The 20,045-nt window shown below is 37.9% G+C and overlaps 1 pseudogene; it reads left to right on the top strand.

Moving 5' to 3' along the window:
- The first annotated feature begins 19,707 nt into the window (after positions 1 to 19,707).
- Positions 19,708 to 19,828, top strand: LOC122817467 (annotated as a pseudogene).
- The last annotated feature ends 217 nt before the right edge of the window (positions 19,829 to 20,045 follow it).

Below are 20,045 nucleotides of genomic sequence, written 5' to 3'. Positions count from 1 at the left end.
TCGGTCCATGTAAGACATGTTGTTTAGGCTTTGTATCCTTTTAGTAATGTATCTCTGTAGGTGTTCTAGATGTTATATGTGCCTGGACAGATACATGCCAAAAGTGGCAATATATTCAATGACTGCCTAATGAGGGATGAGTACAGGGGAATAATTCAATTCCTAGATCTAGACACAGTCACTTTGTTTATAAGCTGTGCAATATAGAAGGACTTTCTTATAATAATGTATACATGTTGGGCAAAAGTTAGGTCACTGTCCACATAAGTCCCCAAATCCCAAACAGTTGGGTCAACTCTTAAGACTGCATTGTCAGTGTGGTAGTTCTCTGCAGTAGATGGCTTCCCAAAGGTTACAATAATGCATTTTTTAGCAATTAGTTTCAGTCCATACTTTTGGCACCAGTTATTTATTTTGGACAAACTTTCCTCCAGGATGGCTAATTCATATGGGGACTCGATGACTGCTCCTAGCTTGCAGTAATATGTAAACATAGTCAGTCAGAACCCTTAGGTATTGGCTTTTACTTCAAAAACATAAATGCCACACAGGAGAGGTCCAGCACAGAACTCTGGGGGAATCTACTGGTGACTGGTTTCTTTGTGGAGGTAAGTTTCACTATTTTATCTGCATCCTATTTGTGAGACAGTTGGCAATCTAGCAGGTGACAGGGGTTTATTCCCAGTTTATTTAACTTTTCTACTATGCCTGAGTGGGGAATTCTGTCAAAAGCTTTGGCAAGGTTGAGGTATGCTGTGTGTTCTACTTTCCTTCATCCATTGCTTTGTTAACCTTTTTGCACACTGTTTGCCATGGTTCCATAACTGCCTATATTGTTGCAAGGATGTCTGAGATTTGGTTTGTAGCCATGACTTCCATGCTTTATCTTGATGGTGCAATAGTTGCTTGTTTTTAACTATTTTGGTTCTTAACAGTGCTTGCTCTGGTAGGAGATTTACAAATATTGCATTAAATGTGACGACTGCTTCAAGGGAAATAACTTTAAGTGGCACCCAGATGGTCTAAAGCAGAGTGGAAGTAAAAGTTTGTTTATTGAAGTTACTGAGGTTTCTGACTGTGTTATAATAATGGACCTTGTGAGGCTGTTTGGGTTGTCTGATTATGTAGCTTAGGTGATGGTTATTTAGGCTATGGGTAGGGTACCACTTGTGGGAACATTGTTTGGTATGAATGCTACAATCTGAACTAGGATGGATTATTTAGAAATGGCCTTGTTAATTCTAGTGGCCTTGCATTATTTAGAAGTGGCCTTGTTAATTCTAGTTGGAGTCATGACCAATTGAGAAAACCCATATAACTGAATTGAATGTGTATGGTTTTCTAGGTCCGTCTTTTGCTAGTCTATGGTAATGCCTCCTAGCAAGATGGTTTCTAGCCTTATGTTGGCCAAGATCCAGGAGAGGATATCTTCCAGGATGGGAATGTTGTTACAAGGTGGTATGTATAGACCTATGATGGCCAGAGATGTTTGAGTATTTGATTAGGCTAGGGGAGGAAATGTACTGTGGTATTCTGGTTTAAGGGTTGTGTAGTAGGTGTAGGTAAGTAACAGAAGGAGAGAGACACTTGTGATAGCTGGTTGAGAGTGTGAGTATAGTGAGAAATGCTACTTATAAAAAGTGAAGTAGTGGCATATTTGGGATTTAACTGCGGTGGTGGTACTGTGGTAGCGTTGTCACCTCACAGTAAGACGTTGTCCCGTTCAATTCTCAATTAGAGCGTCTTCTGTGTGGAGGCATACGTGAATGGGGCGTGCCTTCATTGAAGGCTGTGCATCAGGGCTGGTAACCCGGTATGTAAAAATCCACTACCAAACATTAGCGGACTGGATTTCCGCTGTGGTGACCCCTAACTGGGAAAAGCCGAAAGACACAAACAAGTGGCATATTTGGGATTTAGAAAGCTGTATGGATAGGTATCAAAAATAGAACAACCATGATGAAAAGATTGGGTACAACAGGATAATCCAAGAAAAAAAGTGTTTTATTAAGATTAAGTGCTTTTGTTTGTATACAACTTGAATCAAACTTCATCAGACCCATAAGTCTCTCTATTCCTGTATGAAAAACTACGGAAAGAATAATCATGGATATGATCAACAATGACATAAGAAACCTCCAGACACTGGACGCAACCTGGTATGGTTTTGTCAAGGGCAGATCATACTTATTCAGTCTGATGGACTTCTTTGAGAAGGTCACCAAAGTAATGGACAAGGGCACTATGGTCCACATTACCTTCCTTGACCTGGCCAAGGCATTTGACACAATACCCCATTTGGGCATTGTCGACAAGCTCAAGATATTAATTATAAACCCTTAAGTCACCTGGTGAACAGCCTGCTGGCTCACAGACAGGGCACAGGAAGTTAGAATTCAGGAATCCAAATCTATAAAGAGGTCTGTCACAAGGGGAGTCCCTGAGGAACTGGTACTGAGACCAGTCCTTTTTGGCATCTATTTCTCTGAAGTCAAGGCTAGTGTCAGGGTTTTCTCTCTGATCAAATCTGCGGATGATTGCAAGTTAGGAGCAGTCATAGAATCCCCACCAAAACTAATGTTCTCCAGGAAGGGCTGACATAAACAAATAACTTGTGCCACAGCCATGAATTAAAACTAAATGCCAAGAAATGCACAACAGTATCCTTTGGGAAGTCATCCTTCTCTGCTGTCATATTGACAACACACTCCTAAGAGTTGACAGTAGTCAGGGGCTTGGGGACACACATGGACAACAATCTGGCCTTTGGCCAACTTATATCTGCAGTAGTGAGGAAAGTGTTTTATGCTGTGCAACTTATAAAGAAAGGCATGGCATCTAGGTCCGAGGAGGTCATTCTTCCACTGTATTTGGCCTTCATCAGACCCATCATGGAGTACAATGCCCCCTTTGGTATGTACCTGACCAGGCAGATCCAACAAATGGGACATCCACAGAGGTCCTTCACAAAAAGAATACAGGGTATTAAGAAAGTGCCCTGTGTGGATCACCTCAAAGCCCTAGCTCTATACTCTTGCCTCCTACAGACTGTTGAGGGGTGATCTATGCCTGGCATACAAGGCATTATCTGACCCCTACCCTGATAGACATGCTGCACATCTGCAGAAGAAGCAGGAACAGAGTTAGCTGTTGTAAAGACTTAAACGTTGCCCATATTGACCCGGCACTCTATGTCCTTCTGCACTTGTTGCAGCTTTTTGGCCCTAGGGGCCTTGTTGCAGCTTTTTGGCCCTAGGGGCCTATTTGTATGCTGCAGAATAGATGGAGGATTAGTGGTAGAATCATCATCCTTGCTAAATGAATTCTCCTGAGCAATGTATAAGTCTTCTCCTCTCTGCAGAGTATCCCTTACCCTTTTACTAACTTTAACTGTTTTTCTCTTATTTTTGTATCTCTCACTGTGTTCCCAACACAGAGCCCTTGGTTCTTGAGAACTCTTTGTCTTTTACTCACCGATCTTCCCTTTCCTCTTCCATTTTCTTAACCTTACTCTTACTACCACTGTCTTTTTATTCCTGCACTTGAGCGTCATGCCATTTCCTGACATTTCTTGAATGTCTCAATCTCTCTTACATTTGCCATTGCTGCAGCTACATCCTCTGACCTTAACATGCAGTCATCCATTTATAATACAAATTGAATTATTGTTTACTCTTTTCTTCAAGCATTGTTAAATTGTGTCTGACTTGCATCAAGTGTGAACAGGTCTGGGGATAGCGGGCACCCCATCTGGTCCCCATCTCCATCATGGTCTCTTCAGGTATTCTGCCATTTATAAGTATTTCCATTTCTGTGATTTGCTATGTAGCCGATATCCAATGTATGAACTTTCTCTTCTCTTTGCTGCAGAGAATTCCCATTTCACCACATCAAAGGCCTTCTGCAGGTCAGAGAACACAATCCCACCTTTCCTTTTCTCTTTCTGTTCCTCCCTGTGCATAAATTGTAACATATCCCACTACTTTTTTCCTGCCTTCTTTCCCTTAAATGACTCATTTGCCCCACTTGTATTATTTTTGCTATTACTTTATCCAGTCTTCTGGTCAATACATTTACCAGAGTCTTGATATCCTGTCTAGGGCTTGGAATAAGTATCTTCATTGGTCCTTTTCAATCTTTTTAGAGTTTTTTTTTCAAGTTTTTAGCTTCTGGTGTTTAGGCCCTGCATTTGAGCAGCTTTCTGCTTGTTTGTACCTAGCTGAACTGAGGTGGGCTACCAGCCACAACTCTGAGCTGCGATACCAGATAACTAGAGGCTTCTGAGTTTCCAAAAAACATAAGTTGCCTGGTTTTTTTTTTTTTTTTGCTTTTTTATACTATTTACTGCACTTTTTATTGCCTGCTGCCTACTTTTATACTGAATTTCTTTACTGTGTATTAAACTACACTGTTGTACTGCAATTGTCTGCTTTACTGTGCCTGTAAAACTAAACTTTACTGTGCCTGTAAAACCAAACTGTGTTGCTATTTTCAGTGTTTACAAAGTATTTTGTTGTTTTCACTATTTAAGTATTCACTGGCATTTTTTCTCTGTTTTAAAGCTATATGTTCTGTTTGTTCTGGTTTCCCCACCAAGCAGTGTGTTTAAATAACTGATCTGATAACTGTTTAAAATATTCTTCAGAGCCTCCTGGCTGATTTTCTGCTGTTTTAAACATTTTCAGTGTCTCACTGCTATTTTTCTGTTGTGTTAAACATTCTCTAGTGTTTCCCACTGAAATTAGGGTAGCTAGTAGCTATAGCTAGTCCAAATACAGGCTTGCTGCTTCTGAAACTGTTTATACTGGTGTTTTTTTTTGAGCACGTTGTCCAGGCCATCTTGGATTAGAAAGGGCCTATCTGCACTTTTGTGAGAGAATTGTGCTGATTGGGACCTGTCTGGTAAAGGGAGGCCAGTCTAGGGTTTGGAATAATCATCTTCATTGGTCCTTTTCAATCTTTTTAGAGATTTATTTTCAAGTTTTTAGCTTCTGGTATTTAGGCCCTGCATCTGAGCAGGTTTCTGCTTGCTTGTACCAAGCTGAACTGAGGTGGGCTACTAGCTGCAACTCTGAGCTGAGATACCAGACAACTAGAGGCTTCTGAGCTTCCAAAAAACATAAGTTGCCTATTTGTTTTGCTTATTTACACATTTTACTGCACTTTATTATTGCCTGCAACCTACTTTTATACTGTATTTATTTACTGTGTACTAAACTACACTGTTGTACTGCAACTGTCTGCTTTACTGTGCTTGTAAAATCAAATTTTATTGTTATTGTCACTGTTTATAAAGTTTTTTTTTGTTGGTTTCACTGTTTAAGTATTTACTTTGATTTTTCACTGTTTTAAAGCTATCTGTTCTGCATGTTCTAGTTTTATCACCAAGCAGTGTTTAAATAAATGATGTGTTAACTGTTTAAAACATTCTTTAGAGCCTCCTGGCTGATTTTCTGCTGTTTTAAACATTTTTCAGTGTCTTACTACTATTTTTCTGCTGATTTGGACCCGTCTGGTAAAGGCAAGCTGATCTAGGGCTTGGAATAAGCATCCTCATTGATCCTTTTCAATCTTTTTAGCTACTGGTAATAGGTCCTGCATTTGATCAGGTTTCTGCTTGTTTGTGCATTGTGCAGCACCATGCACTGCAGTGCAATTGTGTGCCAAAACCAGGCAGTTAGATTCAACAAATTTTCCCTAAAACCCAGATAGAAATATCCATCCACTGAGATCCTCCATGATTGATTTTGAAAAGCCACCCCTAGTGACAACAGTCTTCAACCTAGCATTATGGACAGTTGGACTACCCTTGTTTGTCCTACCAGCCTTGTTGATGTGAGTCTCTTGAGGCAGTGTAGCAATTGCCACATGCACATAGACAACCCTCTACTAATAACTCACTCTAGTACAGAGTATGAGAGATGTAGTTACATCAAGAATCTAGAATCCATGCTATCTTTCACTCACAACAGTAACATGAAGAAGGATATCAATGCACCCACCACTACATACACACATAGTACCACTACTCATACACACAGTATGCATCATACATGTAAATCCATGTAAACAGAGGTTGTCTCAAAAAACTTACTGAAACACTAGAGACCTCCAAAACACAAGACTGCTACATCTAACACAGTCCCCACAGCTCCCATGACAAAGAGCAACACCAGTGTCTCACCCACCAAGCTCGTAAGGCATAACACTCAAAAAACAAGTTTCCTGTCATTGGAGACTCAGTAGTGAGACACACAGACGTCCCACTCACCAGGACGGACAAAGAGAAAGCCATGGTCAGCTGCCTGCCAGGTGCCAGGAGTCGTCTAATCACCCATGCACTCAGGTCTCTCAGCAACAAGTAACATTATGACTCTGTCATAGTTCATGTTGGTGTGAATGACCTGAGATGTACCTCACTGGACTATATGAAGAGAGACAAGGTTTAGCTCTCTGGTTATGTGTCCCAGGCAGGTATGTCCCTAGCTTTGAGCAGCATACTACCCTCACCTAGAATGATGCCACAGTATAAACAAAAAAATGATTGATTTCATTAATTGGCTCAGTTTTTGGTGTCATTCAAAGGGGATCCACTTCCTATCAGCCTGGGAAGCCATGATTGACAAACCTCACTGCTTTGCCAGAGAAGGTTTGCACCTGGCAGCTCTTTGCTTGCAGCTGCTGGCAAAGGCTCTTGCCTCCCCCATAGTGCCTTTTTTAGGCAAGGTCTTGAAAATAACATTACTGATGTGAAATTAACCAATCAGAACAAAATAAGGGTCATGCTGCTAAATGCTGTGAGCCTAAATCAAAAAGTGCACGCCCTGGAAGCACTTCTGTCACTAGAAGATGTAGATGTCTGTGCAGTCACATAAACCTGGTTCAAGGCCTCAGAGATTACCCTGGTCTTGCAGGGCTACAATGTCCTTCACACCTTTAGACCACAAAATGAACATGTGAAAACCAAAGGAGGTGGTGTTTCAATCTATATAAGAGATAAATTCACCTCCCGTTTAGTTAAACTTGAGAACTCCATGGTACAGGTTACAGTGGGTAAGACCCCCATTCAAGTCATAGCCAGTTATAGATCATCCCCATGGGTCACAACGCCCACAAAGCCTACTTATCCAAACTGGAGACAATCCAAATTTTACTGAACAGACTGGTTATGTGGGATTTCAACTATCCCACCATCAACTGGGAAACCTACACTAGCCCTAACTCGCTAGAGCAAAAGATCCTTGACTTTGCTAATTCAAATGCCCTTGAACAAATTGTCCATACCCCATCAACATGTTGAACAGGTGCACTGCTGCAACTGTCAGACCTTCATTAGGTAAAACTGACCACAAATTAGGCACCTTTGAGCTGGCACTAACACCAGAACTCACAAAGAGTGAAATCAGACTAAAAAACTTCATCAAGGCAAATTATACCCTCCTAGATGAAGGTATAAATGCATTCCAAGCCCCACCCCAAGCTGGAAGTGGTAACTATGCTGAAGCTTACTTTAAAGCCCCATACAATCACTTGCATAACTGTATAAACTCTGTTGTACCAGATAAAATTGAAGCAAGAGATCCAAGTAAAAATAAACTGTCATGGTGGACATCCATCATCTACAAACTTTACAATAAATGCAAAATGTTGCTGTCCAAGAAAACAAAGGCAAAGCTCCAGCAATGGAAAAGTGCCCTCCTCAGCCTCAACAGCCAAATAAAACAACTTGTCAAATCCTTTAAGGGCTCCTTTGAGAGAAAATTAGTAAGTATAACCAAAGATAACCATAAGGCCTTTTACAGCTACATATGTAACTTAAAGGGTAGGACCCAAGCATGGCCAGAACTAGTGGCCAATGATGTCACACACACTGACCCCACAGAGATAGCAAATCTGCTAATGGATAGGTTTGGCAAAAATTTCACTCCTTTATCTCCTCCTAACTTACAACAAACTTTCCCCCAAATCTGTCCCCCCATCCTACATATCTGAAGAGCAGGTCCTCAAAGTCCTGTCCAAGGCAAAAGACATAGCTTTTGTGAGACCAGAAGACATCCCAGGCTGTCTTCTAAACAGGCTAAAACATGAACTAGCATCACCACTATCTACCCTTTTCAATCATAGCTTAATCACAGACTTTGCTCCTGCAGAATGGAGAACAGCTTCAGTTATTCCCTCCACAAAGGTGACATAGCAACAGACCCAGGGAATTACAGACCCATATGTCTAAACAGCCTCATCTATAAGGCCATGTATTGTATCATTATGGACCTCATAAAGATATAGGTGACCTCCAAACCTTGGATCCTACTCAATTTGGCATTGTGAAAGGCAGAATCTGGCTGTTAAATCTGTTGGATTTCTTTAAAAGTATGACCAAGACCATTGATGAGGGCAAATCTGTGCACACAGCTTACCTCAACTTGGCAAAGGCTTTTGACACAATCCCACATTCAAGAATTACCGATAAACTTAGCAAAATGAATGTAAACCCCTTTGTTGTAAGATGGGTTGACAACTGGCCCACAAACCAGACACACACTATCAAAGCAGGTGACTCTACATCAATCAGCAGACCTGTTACCAGCAGGGTGCCACAGGGGTCAGTGCTAGGTCCCCTTCTGCTTGGTATATATTTCTCAGAAGTTCAGGTCAAAACTAAAAGGTTGTGGCTGACCAAGTTCACAGATGACTGCAAACTAGATGCAATCACTGAATCCCCAAATGATGTCAGTATACTCTAGGAGAGTCTCACGCAGACCAACAACTGGTGTGTTAGTCACGGTCTCAAACTGAATGCAAAGAAATGCATCATCATTCCCTTCGGTAAAATCAATGTCCCTTCACACTATCAGATCAATGACAATACCCTAAGTACCCATGAAGTGATAAGGGACCTGAGATCCCAAGTTGACTGTGACCTTAACTTTGAACACCATGTATCTACTGTAGTAAAGAAAACTTTATACATAGCACACTTTATTAGTAAAGGTATCACCCTGAGAGCAAAAGAGGTTATTACTCCCTATGCACTGCAATTATACATACTATAATTGAGTACAATGCCACATTCAGCATGTACTGTACTAAGCACCTGCAGCAATTAGAGAGACCTCAGAGGTTTCTAGCAAAAAATATCAAGGGGCTCCAGCATGTGCCTTACACAGACTGACTAAAATCCCTGTCACTATACTCCATATGACATAGACTTCTTAGAGGAGACTTATGCCTGGCCTATAGAGCAATCCAAGACCCAAACCTAATGAACTTGCTGCATATCCGTAAATCAAATGGGACTAGGGCTACCCATTCCAGGGCCCTAGATATGGCCTGTGACTTAAATAGAACATGCCAGAGGGACAGATTTATCTCCTAGTGACTGCAATGTCTTTGGAACAGGTTACCAATTCATGTGAAACATAACACCTCTATGACACTGTTCAAGAGGAACCTGGACGAGTGGATGGAGTACCATAAATTCTTACTGGGGATACCTCCCACAACCCTTATGGACATGGGCAGTCATCACTATATGCGATCTTGCATTTTGAATAGCATTTCTATTGTATTACATTGGGTTGAAACAGCTATGCTTAAAATGACCTCTGAGTCGATAGCCTAGTAATCTCTTATGATCCTATGATCCTATTAATCAAAGAAAAAGATATATAATTCTCAACTTCCTCACTTTCTCATCCCTCTTTAGGTATCATGGTTATTGTGGTCCTTCTTATACTTTTAAATAGTTTGCCAAAGTCCTATTTTCTTTGCATTCGTTCTATAGGATCTCCAACATTTCCTCACCCCATTTGTAGAACTCTATGGGGAATCCAACAAGCCCTCCAGCTTTTATTTCCTTCATCTTGTATATGGGTTTTCTTGTCTCATCTTTTGTCACCCCTGCATTCAGCTTGTCCCTTTGTTCATCCTCCAGTATACATCACTGTAAGTTTTTCCATAGTGCCACTCTGAGACTTGTGTCCTTTGCTGTTGTTTGTAAATCTTCCTATAGGATTTCTTAAATCTTTCCTTAGTTAGCTCATCCTCCTCTAAATATTCTCTATCTCTCCCTTTATCATCTGTACCTTTCATGCTCTGCCTCCTCCTTCTGTTTCCTTAATGCCTCCCCGCTATCCACCAGTAGTCCCTCCTATATCATTGTTGAATTTCTTGCACTGTAATTATTTTATGCTATTGTTGCTTTTTCTCTGATATGTTGCATTCCCTTCTTATTCTAATTTCTTCCTGCTTCCTTCTGTACCATCTGCAGCTCTCTCTCTTTAGCTCTTCAATCACTCTACCTTCTTTCCTTTTGTATGTATCAGTTTTTCTCAGGCAGTGACCTTGACCTCATCCCACCAGTGCTCCTCCAGTTTGTCCTTGTCCTTCATATTGTCCTGTATTTACTTCTTTATTAGTCCATGCACTGTTTTCTTGTCCACTGTATCCTTCCATTTATAGCTAAATGTGGATGAGAATGGGGATGTTGTAAAATACTGGGCACAACCCAAAACATGTTTTTTTTTTTTTTGAAAATAAGGACATTTAATAATTAACTGTGATAAAATAAAATGTTATATTTGTGGGGAAATGGGATATAATTAAAAAAAATGTGAATTATGGATGGATTGCAAAAAAACGAAAATAACAGTAAGGAGAAAGAAAGGGAAAGAGAAGAAAATGAAAAAAAGAATAAATTTTAAAAGCAGTAGAAATAGAAAGAATAGATGAGAAAAAAATAATAAAGAGGACCTAGAAGAAGGATATGAAATAAGTGATAATGAAGACATAAATCATCGGGTGGGCATGAAAGAAAGAAAGAATTCTATTGCTAAAAGGGTAAAAGACAGAAAAAGAAACTTTAAAGAGAGACCTAAAAAAAAGAAAGCAAATGAAGAACACATGCAGCTAATGACTGGCGGTCGCTATAATGGTTAAGGTTTTTGACTCACAGATAGTAGGTGCAGTATTTAATTCTCACCTTTGGTAGGGACATTGGCTAGGTTTAGAATGGGCTGTTAAGAAAGCTAGCTTAATAATTAGCTATAAACTTATGAAACCATGAATCTATGGAAATGGGAAAAATGACCATTTTAGAGTGCTTTCTATAAATGTGAATAGCATTAAGATTATGTAAGAATTCACTGCCATCTGACCTTACTCTGAACCCTTCCCTTAATCAGTTAAAAAAACAATCTAACCCAGTATTTTAAAACTCGCTGGTTATGTCCTTGCTCTAACCCTGACTAAAGCCTCATCTACTTCCATTCCCTGCAGTTTTTATTCACAGCGATTTACCTCTTACACTAAAAGGTTTGAAAAAGAGAAACTGTAAAATCTTTGCAGATACTCTGTATATAGCTGCACCTATAGGTTTGATAAGATAAACTGTAATATATTTGTATATATTTCTGAATATAAACTGTATTCTTCATAGGCTTGAAATGTGAGACTGCAACTTGTATGTTAATACAATATGTTTGTGCATATACTGTAACTTGCTTGTCTTTATCTGTTTGTAAGTTTGGAGCTGTTCTCCACAGGCCTTCTCTGAAAATGGACATGTATCCAGTGGGACTATCCTGGTCAACAAATGTAAAATAAATAAAATAAAAATAAAATATAGTGGGAAGAATACGGATTTTGCAGTGGTGTAATACATGTGATGTAGATGTAATTATATTAGAAGAGAGAAGATTTTTATCAAATGAAGAAAGGGTACAAACAGAGAAACTGTGGGGAGGAAAGATAATCTGGAATTTGGGAAATGAGAGATGTTCTAGAATAGCCGTATTCTGTAGAATACAATTTAGATATTACATGTGGCTTTAGCAAAGATGATAAAATTAGCCATTGTAGATTTAAATTAGAAAGAACTAGTATATAGAATTATAGCATTATATGTTTATACTAGTTGTAATGATAGGGAAAGCTTATTTCATCAGACTCTAGACTATGTAGTGATAAATATGAATATTATAATAACAGTAGACTTCAACTGCAATTTAAGAGGAAGCATAAAAAGAAACACAATGATACAAGAAAAATGTTAGAAGTTATAAGATGTGGTAATTTGAAACGTTCAGACAAAAATTCATGGATTAACAAAAGGGATATGTGTAGAACTGAAATATATTTTCTATTATCAGAAGATTTAGTTGTAGGAAGAGGGGATGCAGTTGAAACAGGATTTTCAGATCATCTTGTAATATGGCTACAGATAAAGGAAAACAAGAAATGTATACAAATAAGCAAAGAAATAAAAAGGATAAATGAGAAAACATGGAATGAAGACGGAAAGAGTTTAGTAATACAGCTATGGAAAGATCATATGAGAAAATTTTATAAAACTTCTTTTGAATGGTGGATGATGTTTAAGGAAAAATATAAAAAAATGTTTATTTACAGTGGCAATATGATATGAGAAAAGTAGAGAAAGAAAAATATAAAAGAACATATAACAATGCATTGGAAGATTTAGAATGATAGAAAGTGCTATGACAAAGAAAAGTAATTCTATTTTAAGAAATCAAGAAAAAAATACAAAAAAACATTACATACGCCAATATGTTTTACAAGGAAAAAGAGAAGAAGTATTAATTTACTTAAGCAGATTAGCAAATGAAGAGGATAGTGTAATAAGAGAAATAAAAAATGTAACAGGAGAAATAGAAAGAACTCAGGAAACGATTATGAATAGTATAGTACAACATGTACAAGAAATCTTTAAAGACAAAAGAATGTAGTGAAAAAAGCACAGAAAGTAAAAATGTTATCAGTAAAACAGAATAATATGTATTTAAACATTTTGATTGAATTAAATGAAGGTTTATGTATGAAGACTTAAGTTGTGGAATACTTAAATTTGTATGGAAGAAGGAAGATAGAAGACAATTAAAATACTGGGGATTGCCCACTCAGGCATTGTTGGCAAACTCAAGAGGTTAGGTACAAACCCATATGTCACTTGGTGGATAGCCAACTGGCTCACAGACAGGACCCAGAAAGTTAGAATTGGGGAGTCCACCTCTACAAAGAGGCCAGTCACAAGTGGAATCCCCTCAGGGATCAGTCATTGGATCACTCTTTTCTGGCATTTACTTCTCAGACGTCAAGGCCAATGTCAGTGGCCTCTGGCTGGCTAAATTTGCAGATGATTACAAATTAGGAGCTGTCATTGAATCTCACAGTGACACAAATGTTCTCCAGGAGGGGCTGACACAAACCCAACAACTGGTGTCAGAGCCATGGACTAAAACTAAATGCCAAGAAAGGCATAATAGTATCCTTTGGGAAGTCATTCATCCCTGGTAACTATCATATTGACAACACACCCCTTAGAGTTGACCCAGTAGTCAGGGACTTAGGGACACACATAGATAGTAATCTAGACTTTGATCATCATGTGTCTACAGTGGTGAGGAAATCATTCTATGTTGTGCAACTTATAAACAAAGGTATGGCATCTAAGTCCAAGGAAGCCATTGCTCCACTGTATTCGGCATTCATCAGACCTATAATTGAGTACAATGCCCCCTTTGGTATGCACTTAGTGAGGCATATCCAACAATTAGAACGTCCACAGAGGTTCCTCTCTAAAAGAATACAGGGTGTAAGTAATATGTCCTATGCATATTGTCTCAAGGCCCTATCCCTGTATTCTGTCTTCTACAGGCTTTTGGGAAGGGCATTGTCAGACCCCACTCTAATGGACCTCCTGCATATCCAGGTGATCCGCTGTTGTGACCCCTAACCAGGAAAAAGCCGAAAGAAGAAGAAGAATTCTTTAGCAAGTATATTAAAATTGAAAAGTTTACTAATTCTATGTAATTCTGCTGGATAGTTGGTTATTTATTGACAAAGTCTTATTATGAAATAATGAAGTTATGAATTAATTTTACATATTATGTTTTTTATAAATTATGCTTTTATAATTATGGTATAATAATCAAGTTTGGGTTGGGTGTCAATATTATTCATCATTATACATATATACACATTTATTATTTATTTTTTGTAAATGTAATAATTTTCTATCAAGTGTGTGACAATGTTTTAAAAGTATTGAAGTTTTTAGGTTTATTTTGGTTTGGTTAGTAATAAATAATGTATTCATGAAGTGTAACTTTAAATGAGTGTAGTGACTCACTTGTGGGTAATTAATCAATTAACTTTTTATGTTATAGAGTGGATTTTAGCTGGGCTGACTGTTATTGTTTTGTATCTGAAGAAATTTGAATATTCCCCAAACGAAAAGCACTTAATTTTACTTGTCTTGTCATTAAAGTGAATAAGAACTTTTTTTATTTTATTCTTTACTGAGCTGAGTGGAGTTCTGGTGCCTGTTCATAGTGTTTTCCAAATCAAGTGCAACTTGGACAACTGGTTGGGAAAAGAGAAATTCATCCCTGTTTTGGCACCTATGTCTCTAATGGACACAGGTAACCTGTAAATGGTTCTTCTTCCAGGCCCATGCTTACACTTATCAAGGGTATCAGAACTTGTCAGAGATTTTGGATGCATTGCTAGGCTTAAAAAGGCCCTTGAGGTCATTAGCCTAGTAAACACCTATGAACCCATAATGATTATAAGATCTTTATGAAAATAATACAAAAGAGATTTGAAGCTAAAATGGAAAATATTATGGAAGATAGTATATAATGTGTAAAGGGGAAGGGTTGTCAAGAATTATTGATAGAGAAATTGTGTGTGATATTATGAACAGAAAAGAAATGAAAATCATGATAGGAGACTTTAATAAGGCATTTGATGCAATTGGACATGAAATCTAACGTAGAATAATGACAGAATATAATATGAGTGAGAAAGTTAGAAAATTATGTATGTCATTGTATGGCAATAATAATAAAGAAAGAACATTGTAAATGGTGGGTTAAGCCAAGAGTGCATATGAACAGTGGTGTAAGACACGGATGCACAATGAGTTGTATACTCTTTGCATTAGTTATGAATGTGACAGTATGGAGCATCTGTAGTAGAGGAGGGTCTGAGATTGCCTTGTAGGCAAGACACAGATCACCTATGAGCAATCTGTATGATACAGAGTAAAAAGACACCCCTGCCAAGTACTGAACCCCAGACCCTCTGAACTACAGTCAGAGAAACATACCACTAGGCCAACTCAACTGTGTTGTGAAATAAATTCCAAAATGAAGGAGGTAGGGTATATAACACCTGAAGGGTTAAGAATTCCAGTTCTGATAACATATGCAGATGACATATAATCATTGTAAAAAACAAACTTTGGATAAAAGAAGTAATAATTTGCACAAATTAGTGTCAAGAGGTGATAGGGATAGCTTTAAATAAAGAGAAAAGTAAAGGCTTAGGTGATGTAGTAAAGATGAGGGTATTGTTTTATAATGAGTGAAATTTCTGTGTTAGGTATAAAATTTTGAATAACGATGTAAGTAGAATTCAGTGGGGAAAAACAATAGAAGAAATAAAACAAACTTGTCTTTTCTGGAAACATATAAATTATCATTCAGAAAAAAGGCTTATTTGATAAATTCAGTACTGATGGGAAAATAGCATACTTAGCAAGTGTATTTATGTAGCCAACAGTATTTGAAAAGGAATTATTGCAGATAATAGTTTTCATTTATATGGGGTTCTAGATTAAACTCAGTAAAAAAAGGATTTTATATGTAAATAGAAAGGAAGGAGGTTTAGCGTTAATTAACCCAGTGGTATAGGCTGCTTTTTGGCATGGTGTAAGAATGTAATGATAAAACAGTACTATGTAAAGCCATGGGAAAATAGATGAAAAAAATGAGAGCTATAAATATAAGAAGCAAATGGTGAGTGTCATGGTTTTTTGCGGTGACTGGTAATTGTTAACTTAACTATGCCATATAAAAAGAAAAGCGATAGCGTATGTTTACATTGCCAAGAAGAAGAAACTATGGAGCACATATTTTTGAAATGTAAAAGACTAAAAACATTCTGGGGAAAACTACATAAAGAGAATTTTTTGAAGATATAAAACAAGTGTTTAAAATAAACATGGATGTGATTAAATATGAAGATTGCAAGAATAGAAATAAAGAATATGTTAAAGGAATAGATAAAAAGTTATTTTGTGTCACATGGGTTATATGGAATGAAAGAATAAATGAAATTATGTTTAATGGTAAATGGATTTTAGCAACAATATTAAGTAAAAATATTAAGTAAAATCAGATGATAATTATGGAGAAAAGAGTGGGGGTCTAATAGGTATGACTGTAAAGGAAATGATGAATATGTGTAAATGTATGTGTATATCTATCTATATACCAGTTGACTCTCGACTGGGGTGCCTTCTGTGTGGAGACTGCTTGTCCTCCCTCCATTCGTGTGGGTTTCCGCTGGGTGTTCCGGTTTCCTCCCACATTACAAAGACATGCATCTGGAGTGTTTCTCCCTGGGCATCCACTGAAAATTGGCTCATTCCAAGTCAGACTTTCCCAGTAAACAGATTTAAAATAAATAAAAAATAAATGTTTGTACATTTGTAAATATGTTGTAAATAAGACATATTTTGTATATAAATAAAGGACTGCTACTCTTTCTGATAAGTGCCGTGGGATCTTTTACATTCACCATAGCTACCACCAACTCTAGTAGATGCGGCTTTGGTTTAATGTCTCATACAAAGCGCAACACAAACCAGTGTCAGTATTCAATCTACCTGATGTGGGAATAGAACCCACAGCCTTCTGCACCAAAGGCAAGGGTGCAACCTTTTGTGCAAAGTGCTGTTCTTGCACACTTCCCTGAAGCCTCACTGCTGTATGATCTGATGTTTGACTCTCCTGCATTTGGATCTCTAACCAATATTTCCAGTAGGTTTTCCTTCTCTAAGAACCTGCCTAACCTGCTTGCTTGTATCATAATGCATCTTGTGCAGGTATATTCTTTCTTATTTGGGTACTATTCTCTCCAAATATCCAGCCACCCTTCCTCCGTCATTTTTGTCTCATCTTTATGATGTATTCTCTCTTTACATATAACCTGTATTTTTCAGGTTCTCTTGTGGCATTATCCCCCCTCCCCATTATCTATATTCCATATCTTCTTGTATATGCCCAGTTAGCAAAAACTTGGTGCATTTATGTTTTCTATTGTCCAACATGCTTCACCTACTCTTTTCTGCCAAATGATCCATCTGCCTGTCCTGCTTTTTATCACTTTCTCCATGGCTGTCTGAAACCCTAAATGAAAGAGAATTGTAACTGCTGTCTTTCAACCCCCTTCCCATCTTGTAGATTTTTCCATTTGGGTAGTCATAACAGAGTATCTCATCCCATCACTGATTTTCACCTTAATTTCTTGTAATAAAACAATGTCTGTTTAACTTTTCCTGTATTCTTCTTCTTGTGAAATGATTTCATGAACCCTTGCTGTTCTGTGTTATTAACTCTTTCTCCGTTGCTGCTTCTGCAACACCTCTTCACTTTACCAGTTGCTGTCATTCAGCATATCCCTTCCTCTGAACATACCTTTCAAGCTGAACATTATATTCGTAGGTTTGCCTTACTTTCCTACTTTTTCCTACTATATATATCTTTTCATGCCCCTTCTGTTACCTCAGGAATTATTACTTATTTATTCTAAGACTTAGACATTAAACTTATGTTTATTGCAGGTTATTGTACTTCATTACACAGCTATGAACAATATATTGCTTACATTGGAGGCTAGCCTCATGCCCCCTTAAATGCATTACCCATCATTGTCCCGGGAAATGATGCAGTTCCCTGCAGTATTTGTGAAGTTTTGATGCTGTATTCTGCTTCATTTAGTACATTCTTCCTACTTGTCCATGGTCACCTGGTTTTCAGTGGCCATTCTTTTCACTTACGTGTTGCTTTTCTCTCTCTTTGTGGTCACTTTCATTCCTTTTGTAGTCCTGACTTAAACATTTTTGACTTGTCATCCATCATAAATGCTTATCTGCAGCTTAAGTGCATCTTTTGTACAGCAGGTCATGTCTGAGTAATCCAAAGCATTGTGCACTCTGTCCTCACATTTCCTTGGAGCTCTCCATTGTCTGTCTCTGTTTCTGGTTCTTTCTCTCTTTTTGTGCCTAAATCTCCTTTGGGAGAGGCTTATTGTTCTTCTGCCCTTTGACATAGCTCTTTCACTTATCACCCCAATACTATATTGTCTCCTTTCTCACTTCCTTGTGGTTGCATCTGTGATGTGATTATTTCCTGCTCTTCTTTTTTACTGGCATGTAGCCCTACTGCACTTCCTGGTTGTCTTTTTCCCTGCAGTGGTTTCAGTATCTGACATTGTGCATCCTCTTGTACCTCTGTATCACCTCTCATATATCCAAAGTTGCATTTACTGCCTGAGTTGTTTAGCTGTCTGTGATACCTTTGTTTAAACTTTTGAACATCCCCCATATTGCTTCACCTGAACTAATCTCCTTCCTGCTATATTTTAGTGGTGTATCTGTTCCATTCATTCTTATACCTTCAGCATAGAATTGGATGGGTACTTACAAATTCTTTTATAAGACCTATGGTCTGTGGTGCAGCGGTAATGTTGTTGCCTCACAGCAAGAGGTTCTCCTGTTCGATTCTCGGCTGCAGCACCTTCTGTGTGGAGTCTGCATGTCCCCCTGCAGTCGAGTGGCGTTTGGAAGACATGCGTAGAATGGGAGTGCCTTCATTGAAAGTTGGGTGTCGAGCTGCTATCTCAGCACCTGTAAAATATCTACTGCCAATCATTAGTGGACTGGAGTTCCTCTGTGGCAACCCCTAACCGGGAAAAAGATGAAAGAAGAACATGGTCTGTGTTCCTCATGAAGCAAGTGGTAAGTCTTGAAAGTGCATGCTCTGGGCAAGGCCTTAAATAGTCTGATGATTGATTGCCTAGTATCTACCTATGAGACTTGAAAATATTGAGTTTGGTTGTGAGATGAAGGAAGAAAATAAATCTTATACATATGCAAAAGGTAGAAATGAAAGATTTACGATGTAGAAGCTGTCACATTTTAAAAAGGCATTTATTTTAAAGAGTTCACATTACCTCATTTATTTATTTGACTTTTTGTTTGTTTCTTTGTTTATTTATTTTTTTATCTACCTGTAACATTGTTACTTTCAGAAGGACTGGAGACTCAGATTGAATGATTTATTTTTGGCTAGTTCCAGTTGCTATTTGTCAAGTGAATTCAATGCCGCTACCAAAAAAAAGCATTTTTGCAAGGAGGAAAGCCTCCTGCGCCACTCACTTGGGAGATTTACTTTCACACCCCTCTTCCTTTTATATATATATATATATATATATATATATATATATATATATATATATATATATATATATATATATATATATATTAACTCTGTGGCTGCACAACCACGGGAAAAAAGGCTTACACTGTTGTAACCATTAGTGCATAAATATAAACTGCAATGGCAGTGACTTCTTTGGTAAAAAGTGATTGTGCAGTCCCAAATCAGTAAATAGATACTGATGATTTTTATTTCATCTGCTTTGCACTCGACTAAGTATAGGGATACCGTTTAACTAATTTGGAGCTCTCATCTAAATCCTGTAAAATAAATGCTTTGAGTGTAGAGAAAGAAAGGGGTTATGGGAACGACAGATTTAATGCCATTTGGTAAATACTTATATATTACAATGTTTGTAAATGTAAATAAATAAATAAATTCAGCATATTTTCACTGGATTGCATTTTATGAAAGGAGAGGTTAGTCTTCCTGCTGATAAGGAAGAGGTCCTTGTGGTACTTACAGCACATATGTGGTTAAGATATTGCTATTTATTTCATGATATCTAACCACTGTTTTATTCTGGCAGTTAGCACAGAGGATTACATCTATGAGCTGTTAACAAGCTACTTCATGTGGCAGAGGGTTAGATTCCCTTAGCCTGCATTTGTCTGCTGTGTGATGTTGAGTAAGCCTCTTAAAGGAGAACCGCATCCACAGACTGAAAAACATGTTTATTTCATCATGGGTTGATGTTTCCTACATTTTAACACCACTATATGACACTTTACAGGTTTT

This window comes from Protopterus annectens, chromosome 12.part0 (genome assembly GCF_019279795.1).
Source record: "Protopterus annectens isolate FY-2018-M chromosome 12.part0, PAN1.0, whole genome shotgun sequence".
Taxonomy (NCBI): domain Eukaryota; kingdom Metazoa; phylum Chordata; order Ceratodontiformes; family Protopteridae; genus Protopterus; species Protopterus annectens.
Note: the sequence above shows the minus strand (reverse complement) of the source record. Positions and strands in the feature narration are given on the sequence as shown.